Source organism: Patagioenas fasciata, chromosome 1 (genome assembly GCF_037038585.1).
Source record: "Patagioenas fasciata isolate bPatFas1 chromosome 1, bPatFas1.hap1, whole genome shotgun sequence".
Taxonomy (NCBI): Eukaryota; Metazoa; Chordata; class Aves; order Columbiformes; family Columbidae; genus Patagioenas; species Patagioenas fasciata.
The window spans coordinates 194,916,288-194,928,975 of NC_092520.1; positions in this window are offsets into that span (position 1 = coordinate 194,916,288).

Below are 12,688 nucleotides of genomic sequence, written 5' to 3' on the forward strand. Positions count from 1 at the left end.
CAGATTCACTGTAAGGTCAGGAGCCAACACTGTGTACCTTTGTAATTCTAATGACCACTAAAGATCAGAGTGCTATGCACATTGCCTCTCATTTACCTTTGCAATTTACAGCAAGCTAATCAGATAACAATTTTAAAGTTCAAACAGAAAAGGAAATGTTTCCAGCTGATAACACTTTTTATGGCTATTCTCATAGCAAAACTCTGGAATGCTTCCAGCTCAGAGGAATGTGAATGACTTCTTCTAAAGGTATCTCCAGCAATTATGATGGCTATCATAAAACCATTAGAGGCATTGTGATAAGCTGTATCTTGAGAAAAGTGACTACAGCAGCAATTAAAATCCACCCACTACAAAACAAACCAAAGATTGAACTGTGTCATGCTCTGGAAATGGAGAAAGGTTTGACAAGTAGGTTCGTATTTCATTTTGAACATATTTACTTCTTTCTAATGTTGGTTGCATGATGCAAGACAGACCAGGACAGCACTACCAGAGTCTTCAGACAACTTGTTCTAATTTCAGCCTGAGGATTGCACTAGATACCTTTTCCCAATGTCATCCATTTATGCCTATGGAAAGAAAAAAAAAAAAAAAGATGGATTCTAGATTAGACTTTGAGTACTATCTGAACAGAAAAATACATTGTGATATGTTTGTGGTGCTTTGCATTCTCATTGTAGGGGCTACTACAATATCAAAAGTAATCGAAGTATTATTTTCTCCAGTTACTGATTTTCAGTTTAAAACTTCATGTTCAGAGGAAATAAAAAATCTGTAAATTCAAGAAGACAGATTTGGCATCTCCTCCAGTTTACATCACATAAAAAGGCTGATGCAAGGTATGGAAATGAAAAGTTGTGAGGCTATGGAATAGTAATTGTAGTTCGTTATGTAACTTTGAGAGATAAAATATACTGTTTTGTTTTAATAGCTTTCAAAAGAATTTGGTGTAATCCAACATCATCTCAGTGGTATTTGAAAGATATGGATATCAGTCAGAGGTATCTCAACATCATTAAACTACCCTCTGATAGCAAGAAGGTTGCCAGAGGGCACTCGAGGCCATTAAAGGAAGTCAGTTTTGCTTTTGCATTCCAGACAACACTGCAGAACTGTTAAAAAATAACTGAGACTACTTTGACAATCCTACTCTAACACTTCATAGTTCTCAGCATTCAAACTGTGCACTAGCTTAGGATTTTTCAGTACACTGCAAAAGAGCAATTATATACACAGAAGTATTTTGGTTATTAGTCATCATCAGTTATATGAAGCGTGTAAGTATGAGTGTGTTTGAAAGCAAAAGTGATATCATAATTCCTCACACTGAGAATACTCAAGAAGGGAAAGTTTGAATGTTTTTTCTCACCTAAGAATCCATACTACCAAACACTCCATAAACCAGCTGCATGTGCATAGACTTTTTTTGCTGTTATTCCCAGAATATCTCAGATCAAATTCTTCACTTCTGTCCCACTAACAGTAATCCCTGTGCACTGCTTTATCGTTGTTCAGATTGCTTCCACTGAAATCATGCAACTGCACAGGCATGACACAGATGCCTTCACAGGAAAGAAGTAGTTTTTCATTTATTTACCAAGAGTAAACAAGTAAACGTTTCCTGCAAAGAGCTAATATGAGTATGTTTGCCAAGAGATGTTTCTTCACTCCCTGTTCACAGTTCTGAGGAAGTGTTTCATTTAAATAAGACAACAAATGGTCATATTTTCATGTTCTAAGAAAGGTTATCAGATTCCTGAAGTAAAAATGTGGCTTGTAGAAGGTCCTGGTTAAAGTATTTCCTCCATGATCAAGATAAACACTTCAATGTTAAATCCCTCTAAAGAGAGACATTCCTTCTTCAGAGCTCTTTCAAAAATCAGGGGAAACAATACAATTTTTTCAAACTATTTCTGGAATTTTTTATCAACCCTTTAGTCTTTACAAATTTCAGCCCATGCTCTGTAGATTTCATCTTGGAAACAGACTTTTTTTCTCTGCGTGTTGCTCCCATCCCTCAGTGGTTGCCTTGCTCTCCTTGTGGTGCTTACTTTTCAAGGGCAACCTTTTAACACATTTTTCCTCTGTTCAGGATGTATTGCAATCTCTCCATCTCTCTTTCCCTGGGAACCAAACTGACAAAGCCCAGGGAGTGACAAGGTTGGATACACAAGCAGGAACAAGTAACTACCAAGAGAAGGTGAGGGAGGACAGGGAGGGAAATTGTTTAGGAGTGTCTTAAGAGGATATTGTTGCCCAATGATGAGCCTCAGCCCAATTATCTTCGTAATTAGATGCTTGAGGTCAGGTCAAGTTAGTTGAGTATGTGAATAAAATATCTGTCCTATTTTTAAAAATAATATCTGCATCTGTGAGTAAGGAAAGTGTGGGTCATAGAAGGAGTTTAACTGGTGGTAATAATTTACATTTGAAAGTTAAGTTTGATTTAGATCTTCACAAAATTTAGCCTGAGTTCAGAATTGACTCACAGAGACAGAACATCAGTATTTACATTAAATGCTTCAGTGTTCATGAAGCAAATGTGGCACCCTATATTTTCTTATAAACACTCAAATTTCTTCTTGTTGCACTGCTTAGTCAGGTGAACTATGCACTTGGGTAAACAAAATGACATCAGATGACCTAAGTAAATAATCAATAGACTATAAAGAGTAAATTTAAAAGATAACGTATCATCTGTTCAATGATCATTAGCAACCCAGTTATTTTCTGAAAGCATTGAAAAAAATAATGCCATATGACTACACTGAAAATTTCATATTCTGTTCATAATGCACTGGTAGATATATTTTTTCAGTGATGAAAAAGTTTTGAAATATGTTCTTATTAACCAGACATATTCTAATTAAGACTGCATGATTACCTTATTTAAAATACAGACTAGAATTTACACATATTATATACTATTCGTTATGCGTTACCACTGTCAAAAACAGAGAAGTACACCACATTCAATGCTAAGCCACTTCTGGGTTAATTTTTTGTATTGTTCCTAGCATATACTTTGAATTTTAGGTTATATCAGTATCACAGTATCAAATTACATCAGTATGCAATAATATTTACATAATAAACAAATTATTAAGCTACATTGGACAGTGACCATAATCTATTCTTACCCTTGTCCGGTTAGTCTTGGCTAATGAGCCCTAAATTAATGAGCAAATACAGCTCTCACCAGCATAGTTCTGAGTAATCCCACTGAGAGCAAAATTTGCATGCTGACAGGCACAGAGTTGAAACACTGTAGAAAATAAGGCTGAACATCCATTCAGCAGAAATCATTTGCATACATCTGTACTGGGAAAACATCAGGAATTTTTTTGTTTCTGAGTGATAGTAGAACAGGTTACTCATAAGAACAAATATGAAATATTAGGAAAAGGAAGCACATTTTCTAGAAGACCTTGTCCAGCTTGACATCAATAAATTAATGGTATAAATAGTACTTTTATACTTCTTAATTTCTTCAGTATTGATTAGCCAAGTGGAAAGCAGGGATTTCTCCCACCTATTTAGAAGTTCTTTCTTTGTCATTCATTTATTTAAAAGAGAAATTTATCCAGGATAAAGCCCCCACACCATGATTATACATAAGGAAAGAGGGATATTCAGAGACATTCTGTACTTTCATGTGCAGCTCAGTCCTGTGAAAAGGATTAGAAGTGATTGAGGAAAAGTGAGATTATGTGGAATTCAGAAGATTTGTGTCGACGTTCCCAAAGTATCGCTACTTCTTCATACAGTGACACAAATTATCCTGTGATATACCATTATCCTGTGCACCATATAATGCTAAGTCAGTTTGGCCTTAGTAGATCTTGGACTATTTTCTACTATGCTTCAGTGAGAGGTACAGAGTAGTGCAATTATATGGTTATTAATGGACATTGCAATGAGTGTATCTATTAAAAGATACAATACATTAAAAATTTATATATATATATAATATTGATAGTGGAACCATGTGTCTAAGTATTCTAGCACCCATGATGTCTTATGTTTATGACCTAGTAAATGCCAACTGCTGACTTTGTCCCTGAAGGCAGAAGCTTGTGTGTGCGTGTAGATAATTTAAAAATTATTATTAATTTTGAGTGTCCATTCCCTACTAAGGACCTCCCTTTCCTCATCCCAGGCTCAGAGGAAGGATGTTCAGACACCCACTATTACATGCCTGTGATATTAGAGACTGCAGATAAGCTGTTTACTTCCATTGCCTGCACGTAGTCTCTGAAGTGTACACTGAGATGCCCAGAAGTTTGTAAGATGTTCACAAGTTGTTAATAATTATGACTAAGAGCCTACAAGTGACTCATGGCCTTCTGTAGAGGCAACTGTAGGCCAGACAACGTATCCTCCAGCATCTCAGAACTAGACAACTCTGTCTAGGTAATGGTACCTAAACGAATATGTAATCAATGGAGTTTGGTTAATACGGTGGTACTCTTTGGTAAACACACATTTGGTCAACTGATGTTTAAATTAGCTCACTTGTTTTCTGGGTTTGAACAGCTGTATCACTTTCACAAATTTCTATTGACTATAAAGTCTAAACTGTAATAACACTATAACATCTATGAAGCAGACATACACAGTTTAGTAGCTTGCTCTGTGAACTGAATCCCATGCTATAGTCTCCAGAAGGATCTGACTGCCCTGTGTGTCCCATGTCTTATCTGGAAGCCTCAAGTCAATTTGCTGGAACTCCTAGGAGATCTTAGAGGGCCACTGCTGTCTCTGTGGGCAAATGAATCAAACCCTGGATGTCTAAAGTCAGGTGAGGTAGATCCCTGCTTCACCCTCTAAAATATATCAGGAATGTTTAATTTGGATTTGTCCTCATACTTTGGTATTAGTGAGGAATCAAAAACATTTTAATAAATGGATCTTGTCTATTAAATGAAGTAGTATGCAATCAATAGGAAAAGACAGAATAAAAGTTCCATGATGCCAAACACAATATAAATTCTAGTTCTGTTTTCAGATACATCTTTTAGTGGATATTTTGCCCACTATAATTAACTGATATGACAGAGATTTGAATAACTATCTGACTGGTTTTTACTGAATTTGGGTGTCTTGTAAGAAGATATAGTTGTCCTAAATTGCTATTTATTCTACCTTAGACTGTGAATACTAGCATGCAGCTTAAAAGAGAAGCCAGCTTTTTGACACAATAATGTATTTTTGGAGACTCGTTCAGACATTCAAGTGAGCTTTTCTAAGAGACATGTTCTTTTAAAAATCCTGAACTTCAAGGAAAAAATTACTTGAAAATGTCATCAATATTTCAATCCCTTATGTGACTTAGATGACTTAAAAGCAAACATAAAAAATTATCCTTTTCTTTGTTACCTGCAGAGGGTAAAAAAATGCTTTTCAAAGGGGTTTTATAAAAAAATACATGAACAGAGTAGCCTACAGAGTATTGTGTGTTGGAAAGAGTGTGTATCCAGAGCAATAATTAAAAATCAGTCTAAAGAACTTTATAAAAATGATCAAGTTAGTAATTTAGTTACGTAGCACTTTGTATCAAAGTTCTTATGCTTTACAGAGGTTTGATGTGTCCTGGTTTTGACTTTGATAAAGTCATTTTTCTTCATAGCAGCTAGTAGGGGCTATACTTTGGATTTGTGTGCAAAATAGTGTTGATAATACAGGAATGTATTAGTTATTGCTCAGCAGTTCTTTACATAGAGTCAAGACCTTTTCTGCTCCTCACCCTGCCTCACCAGCAAGGTAGACAGGGTGCGCAAGAAGTGAGGAGGAGATTCAGCCGGGACAGCTGTCCCCATCTGACCCAAGTGATATTCTATACCATATGATGCCATATTCAGTATATAAGCTGGAAGAAGAAGGAAGAAGATTGACATTTGAAGTGATGGTGTTTGTCTTTGCAAGAAACCATTATGCGTGATGAAGCCCTTCTGTCCTGGAGATCGCTGAACATCTGACTGCCCATGGGAAGTAGTGAATGGATTGCTTGTTTTGCTTTTAATGTATGTGCAGCCTTTACTTTACTTATTAAGCTATCTTTATCTCAACCCATGAGTGTTCTCACTTTTACACTTCCGATTCTCTTCCACACCCCACCGGTGGAGAGTGAGCAGGTGTCTGGGTGGTGCTTACTTGCCAGCTGAGGTTAAATCACAACATGGTATGTTTTCCCTCTCTGTCAGGTAGGTACACTTAAATACAAAATGGAAAAATAACTTGTTAAAGGTTTTTAGTGGCATGTGGTAGACGTAATTGTCTCAAAAACAAACCTAAGCCCTATCCACCACCTAACACAGTAGCATTTTATGGAAATTGTTATATTCCAGTTAGAATGCCAGAAACGGTAAAGTTGTAACTGTCAAATAACATAATAGTTCAATGATCTTCAAGACACTGAATAAATTAAGAAATCCCCCAAACCATTACCTGATTGATACAATGACATTTTTTGTATACAAGGTTCTTCTGAAAGTTGCACCAAGGAAACTTTCAAATATGAAAGTAAATTTTTAAAGTACATTGTCAGACAAAGATGACATTGGAAGCATGTAGACATGTGATTCTATGAGTGTGGCTAGCCCTATTGAAATTAATGGAACTGCTAAATGGTCTCATAAAAATCCTATTGAAAAAACTGGAAATGCTTCCATAGACTTAAATAGGTCTTATCAGGTCCCATCCATCTGTGTGTTTTCGGAGTCATAGCCTGTGCTCTCATGATTGTGTTTTGGAGCTGTACCAATCTGTCCCTCTGTGTAGATGTGATTACAAACCACTTTCTAATCAACATTCCCTGTGCTCACTATGACAGAATTCATTACTCATTACTTAAGACGTTCCTATATGGGTCTGACATTTTTCTATGCCCATTGTAGCTATTTCACTCGTTTTCACACTACCACTATGCGGTTGACCATATTGAAAGATTTTTTAGAACTAAAACATATTACTGAATCTCTAGGTTATATACCCTATTGGCACTGGACAGTTTCTTTTTAATAACATGGGCTAGAATAGGAACATTTTCTTACTAGTTGCAAGGTCTAAATGCCTGGCTGAAGATTCCTTTTAGGTAGAAGACTTTATTTTAGACACCTGAATTACAACATTTGAAAAGAAAAAACTTGGACTGGGCTCATATCCTAAGATCGTAAAGGAATACAGAATGGTTTTTGTGTTTACGTTGTGCCACACTACCATACTGTGTGCCTCCTTCTGCCACTTACCACTTTTACTAAGACTGTAAATTCCGTGAGACAGAGATTTTCTTTTCATTCTTTGTTTCAGCATTACCTGACAAGTGGGCTTCTAAGCAGAAATAACAAATAAAATGCAGTATATAACCTTTTCTTTATTACCTCTTACTGAAAATTTAGCCTTAATGATCACTGCAAGATGAAAAGCAGGGATGAGTTGCCCTCCCCTGTGTCCCTTGCAGGCTAAAATATCTGGGAGTTATTGCCCTCATAGCTCAATGCTATAAGATGTGAGAAAGATTTCTTGGATAATTTTACTCCACTAATTAGGCAGATGAAACTTGTGAAGACCTAGGTCTGAATAAAGGTGGTCAAGAACATTACGATCCAGACTGAAACATACAATACAGTGATACGAGAAAAGATGCGGAGATTTTAAAACTGAACCTTATAATGAAAACACATGTAACATATGTATGTTTAGAGACTTATATTTCCAATGACATCTGTTCTGTTTAACACTCTTGTCTCCATGTGTAGACCACAGATGGACTGGCAAGCAACTAAACATCATCTGCACAGAGAAAAATTATTTTTGATATATTATAATGATATATAGGGATGATACACACATTTCTGGAAAACATGAATAGCCAACAAAAATAGTGCTTTAATATATCTCAGATAACTCTCTCCCTGTCAATCTGTAACAAGGAGGAAGACCAGCATGCTTTTAGTTGATGCACTGTAAGGAAGGACAGCTGAATCATTGGACTAGAACTTAAAAGATCAGGACACCTGGCTCTGCCAACAGGTTTCCTGAGTGACTTTGAGTATGATGTCCATTAAACCTCAGGAATTCATCAGCAAAATGTGGTAACATGTCTTGCATGACAAAGTTGCAAGGAACAACAACATGACATTATGAAGTCTGAAGGGACTTGTATGGAAAACAAGCTTGTCCCCTGTCTTCCTTTTACAGGCATTAACAAGCTGGGGATTATACACTGTATCTGTAGAAATCAACCCTCACTCTAGTCAATGTGAGGCTTGAATCAAAAATATTTTAAGTGTCCAGATGTTTTGCTGATGACTGATGAAGGAAATACTTGTATAAAGAAAATACATAATCCTTTAACACTGATGGTACTTAACACTATTCCTGAACTGTGGATCAAAATATGTTCTCTAGACTTTGAGCCAGATGGAAAAGCACAGTTCATTGTGATAATGTTTAATACTTCTTACGTTGTCTGCTGTTGTGAATGGTCCCTGGCCTGTGTAAAACCTACAATTGTTCCTAGGAATTGTTGTAAATTAGCATGAACTATTAACACGTAGTGGTCCTAGCAACTTAGTGCCCTGGCCCTTAAACTGTGCTCAGTGATACAAGAAAAGACATGGAGATTTTAAAACTGAACCTTCTAATGAAAACACATGTAACATATGTATGTTTAGAGACTTGTTGTGGTAGGACTGTGGGGAAGAAAACAAAAAAGAGAGAGAGAAAGAATAAGAAAAAAAGAAAAAAAAAAGAAAAAAGAAAAAAAAATGAAAAAGGAAAAAGGAAAAAAGAGAAGAAAGAGGAAGAGAAAGAAAGAGAAAGAGAAAGAAAGAGAAAGAGAAAGAGAAAGAGAAAGAGAAAGAGAAAGAGAAAAAGAAAGAGAAAGAGAAAGAGAAAGAGAGAGAAAAAATAAAAGACAAAAGGAAAAGGAAAATAGAAAAAGAGAAAGAAAAAGAAAGAAAAAGAAAAAGAAAAAGAAAAAGAAAAAGAAAAAGAAAAAGAAAAAGAAAAAGAAAAAGAAAAAGAAAAAGAAAAAGAAAAAGAAAAAAAAAGAAAAAGAAAAAGAAAAAAGAAAAAGAAAGGAAAAAGGAAAAAGACTGAGGATAAAAGATGCTACATGTATAACAAGAAAGGAAAATATGGAATATTGTATTTTCAGAATCCCCTCCAAAAACATTTTGACACAAATTTAATTTCCCTGTGCTCTTGTTCGGAGTAGATGGTGTTAACTAATTAATGGCAGGACTTGTTTTAAGGAAAGATTCCCCCACTTTATTTAAAAATAAATTACTGTAATTTGATGTTACTTGTAAAATCTTGCTCTCAAAACGTTTTGTCAAAATATGTTAAGCATCTATGGAGGAAGGAACTGAGTTTTGTTTTCTTTGTTTTTTCTTAATCAAGAAAAGCTTCCAGTGTTTATTTTGACATTATTTTCCCCATTGTTTGCAAAACTGTTGATAAGTAAAATTTGTTGACTAATTAACTTCATTGACCACTCATTTTAAGCAACAGAGGAGTAAAAGTGAATGCTCACATGCTCTTGCTTCAGAAAGGTAATTTTTTTCTTCTGTTCTCTTTTTCTCTTTGTCTCTCCTTCTGGGTGTGAATAAATGGGCATCATTTCTGGCTGGATGCCAGATACAGGTCTTTGGGGCTCTGGCTGCCTGATTCACTGTTCTAGCACAGCTTCTCTGGTTCTATGCTTTTAGTTGGAAGCAGTAGCTCTCAGAAATTGTATTTGCATTCCTCAGCATTTTCTAAGCCATTTCATTTGGTACAGTAAATATTAATCAATGGTCTTAGAGTTTGTCCAAAAAATTAGCAATGAGATACTTCATTAACATCATAACTGTAATAGATAGACTGTGCAGTATGTGACATTTTGAAATCCATTATCATATTTCTTAGAAAATCAGATATATATATCTTCAAAAAGTTAAAACCAATATTCAGAGTTTTAAACAGGGTATAGTGAGTTATTACTTTCGAAGTATTTCTCCTTTTTACACCTTTCCTAATAATTGTTCCTACAGAGATTTCACCAACAATTTTTACTTGATATTTTTAAGGATATTCACATTTCAGACAACTACTGTTTACACATACCTATCAAGAAATTCTAATTAAATCACGGATGTGTAAACCAAAAATATGTTGCCAAGTGCTTGGAAAAAAAAAAAAACATGCTACAGACACTGCTTAGAGATTAATTAGTAACTGTCCAAAAGTCAGACTGAGAATATAATGCAATGTGAGACCTGATGTCCATGAACAAGACAAAGGTGTCTCACCACCAGTAACTCTACCTCCAGAAACTTTCTCTGGTTGTCATAAAAGACACATCATGTTGATTTTTTGCACGCAGATATATTAACAATATTTTGAGACCTACTACATATAATTAGTAAAGAGACATGGAATCTGTCATGTCAGTGGATCTCAAATCTCTAAAAATATTGCCTTAAGAGCCAAGGATGTATTTTAGAGACTCATGATAATTAGAAAAACTGTTTTTAAACTTGTAAGTCATTACTTTTTTTTTTTTTTTCCAGAAACTAATAACATCACTATTTGCATCTTGTGACATTCAACCCATGTTCCATTCAAAATCATTATAGTTATGGGGACTAAACAAATGTTTCTTCAAAACATCTCACTTTTACAATGATGTTTGCCAAAGCAAAAATTCAGTCGCTTTCTTTAATCGTCATGATATACAGTTCCAAATGTAAATTGTGGCTCCTGAAATACATTTTCTGGGGCAGTCTGATTTCCATTGCCATGTTATAGCAATTTGCTTTACTTTTGTAGAACCGGCAATAATATTGGTTTTGAGAAATGTTACCGGTTGTACTTTACATTTTCCAATATGATTAACATTTGATTTTGATTCTGTTTTCTTAATTGCTAGTAATAAAAAACAACAGAGTTCCTCATGTTCAATATTTTCTTTACCCACTGTATTATCATCAAGATTTGGATTGTCCATATAACTTTTAACCTGTTAATCTCTTTTGGCAGACACATAATCTAGTGCTTCTTTGAAAACTATCTTCATCATTACAGAGGACTGCTTATCGTTTACAATTATATGAATTAGGAGAGAAGCTCCTGTGATTCATGACCAGTATAGTCAATTTCCCATCCCTTTAACCCTGAGGCCAGAGGCTGATGGTACAAAGCATTTACAGTAGAAAAGATTCAACTTATTTCATAGCCCTTCCAGTGAGCTGGTTCCAGGTGTTTCTCTTCACTTCTGCTTAGTCCAAGTCAGATTGGTAGTACACAATCAAAAAAGTTAGCTTTCCAAATATAATCCAGAGTATTACATTAATCTGTGCAGTTCTACCAAATTTGACCTGTGTCAGAGTGCAGGTTCTGCTTAAAAATACCTGGTGTTAATTCTCTGTCTGGCTAGTCTGATGTCAATGAAGTCATTCCTAATTCCTGCTTTTGCATGAACAAATGCTTCCACATAGACATAATCCCTGTTTTGTTACCTCATTACTATACCATCTAAACACCTCATACTCACTAATGAACCTTATAATCACAATAGTCTTGTTTCTAAAGATGTGACACTGACATACAATAAAAGATTAGTCTGAAGTCATCATGGGAATGTGTCTATACTACATAATGTAGTACAGAATGGAAACACCCAGGATAGTCCTACCGTTCTCAGCAGGATAAACATCCTGCATTATCTGGTTCTGGCCTAATCTGTATTGTTTTAGATATTTGGGGGAGGTACTTCGGGTATCCCTAGGCTTTTCTGCAAATTTATTTTTAGATTCAGTCTAACATGGAGTTATTCAGAAGTAGTTGCTGCAGAAAAGCTACTCCTCAATAATCCTGTTTGGGTTCTACTCTGGAGCAAAAGATGATAATTGATTTAAAAAAATGTTAAAATTACTTTTAAAATCCAGCTTATTTTATAGTGCATGGAATGCTTTAAAAGAACACAGAAAGGCAACCAATAAAATAAATAGATTTTAATAAAGTGAGAAAAGAATCTGCAAATCCCAAAAGGCCTGGTGTCTTACCTCCTTTTAAACTATACTTACTCCACATACTTTTAAGGTGTACATGCTGTTAATACATAAAATTATTATCATATAGGGTCTGAAGACTGGTAAGATGGTAATAGTTCAATGCTATACGTAACTCTGCTTATAACGGAATTTTGAAATACTCGGTGCAAATAATAATGTGTACAGAGAAGCTTCAGGACACAGAGGATCAAAGTCTTGAGTTAAAAAAATAAAAATCTCTTTCTCTTCTATAACGTAATTTATCAAACAAACTAGAATAGTCATTGGATGTTATGATGATTAGATGTTCTCTTCCTGCTCTCTGATGACCTCAATAAGGACACTCAACATTTTCAGAATTTCACGATTTTCCATACATGTGTCTCAGATAGTTCTTCCAAACCTAATTAAAGCTTACACATTCAGTCACAGAAATTTTTCAGAATACATTAGTTGGGATTCTGTTGCAGAAGAGACAGCATTGTCTTGGGAATACAAATTTGATTCTCAGTGTTGCCTGAGACTTACAGATACCCTTTGTCAGAACAATTTCCACATGAATTGAAAAAACAGGCACTAATTCCAAAGCTCAGACTTACAATTTCCAAAATTTACCATTTTGGTGTTTACTGTTAAACTATAGAAAG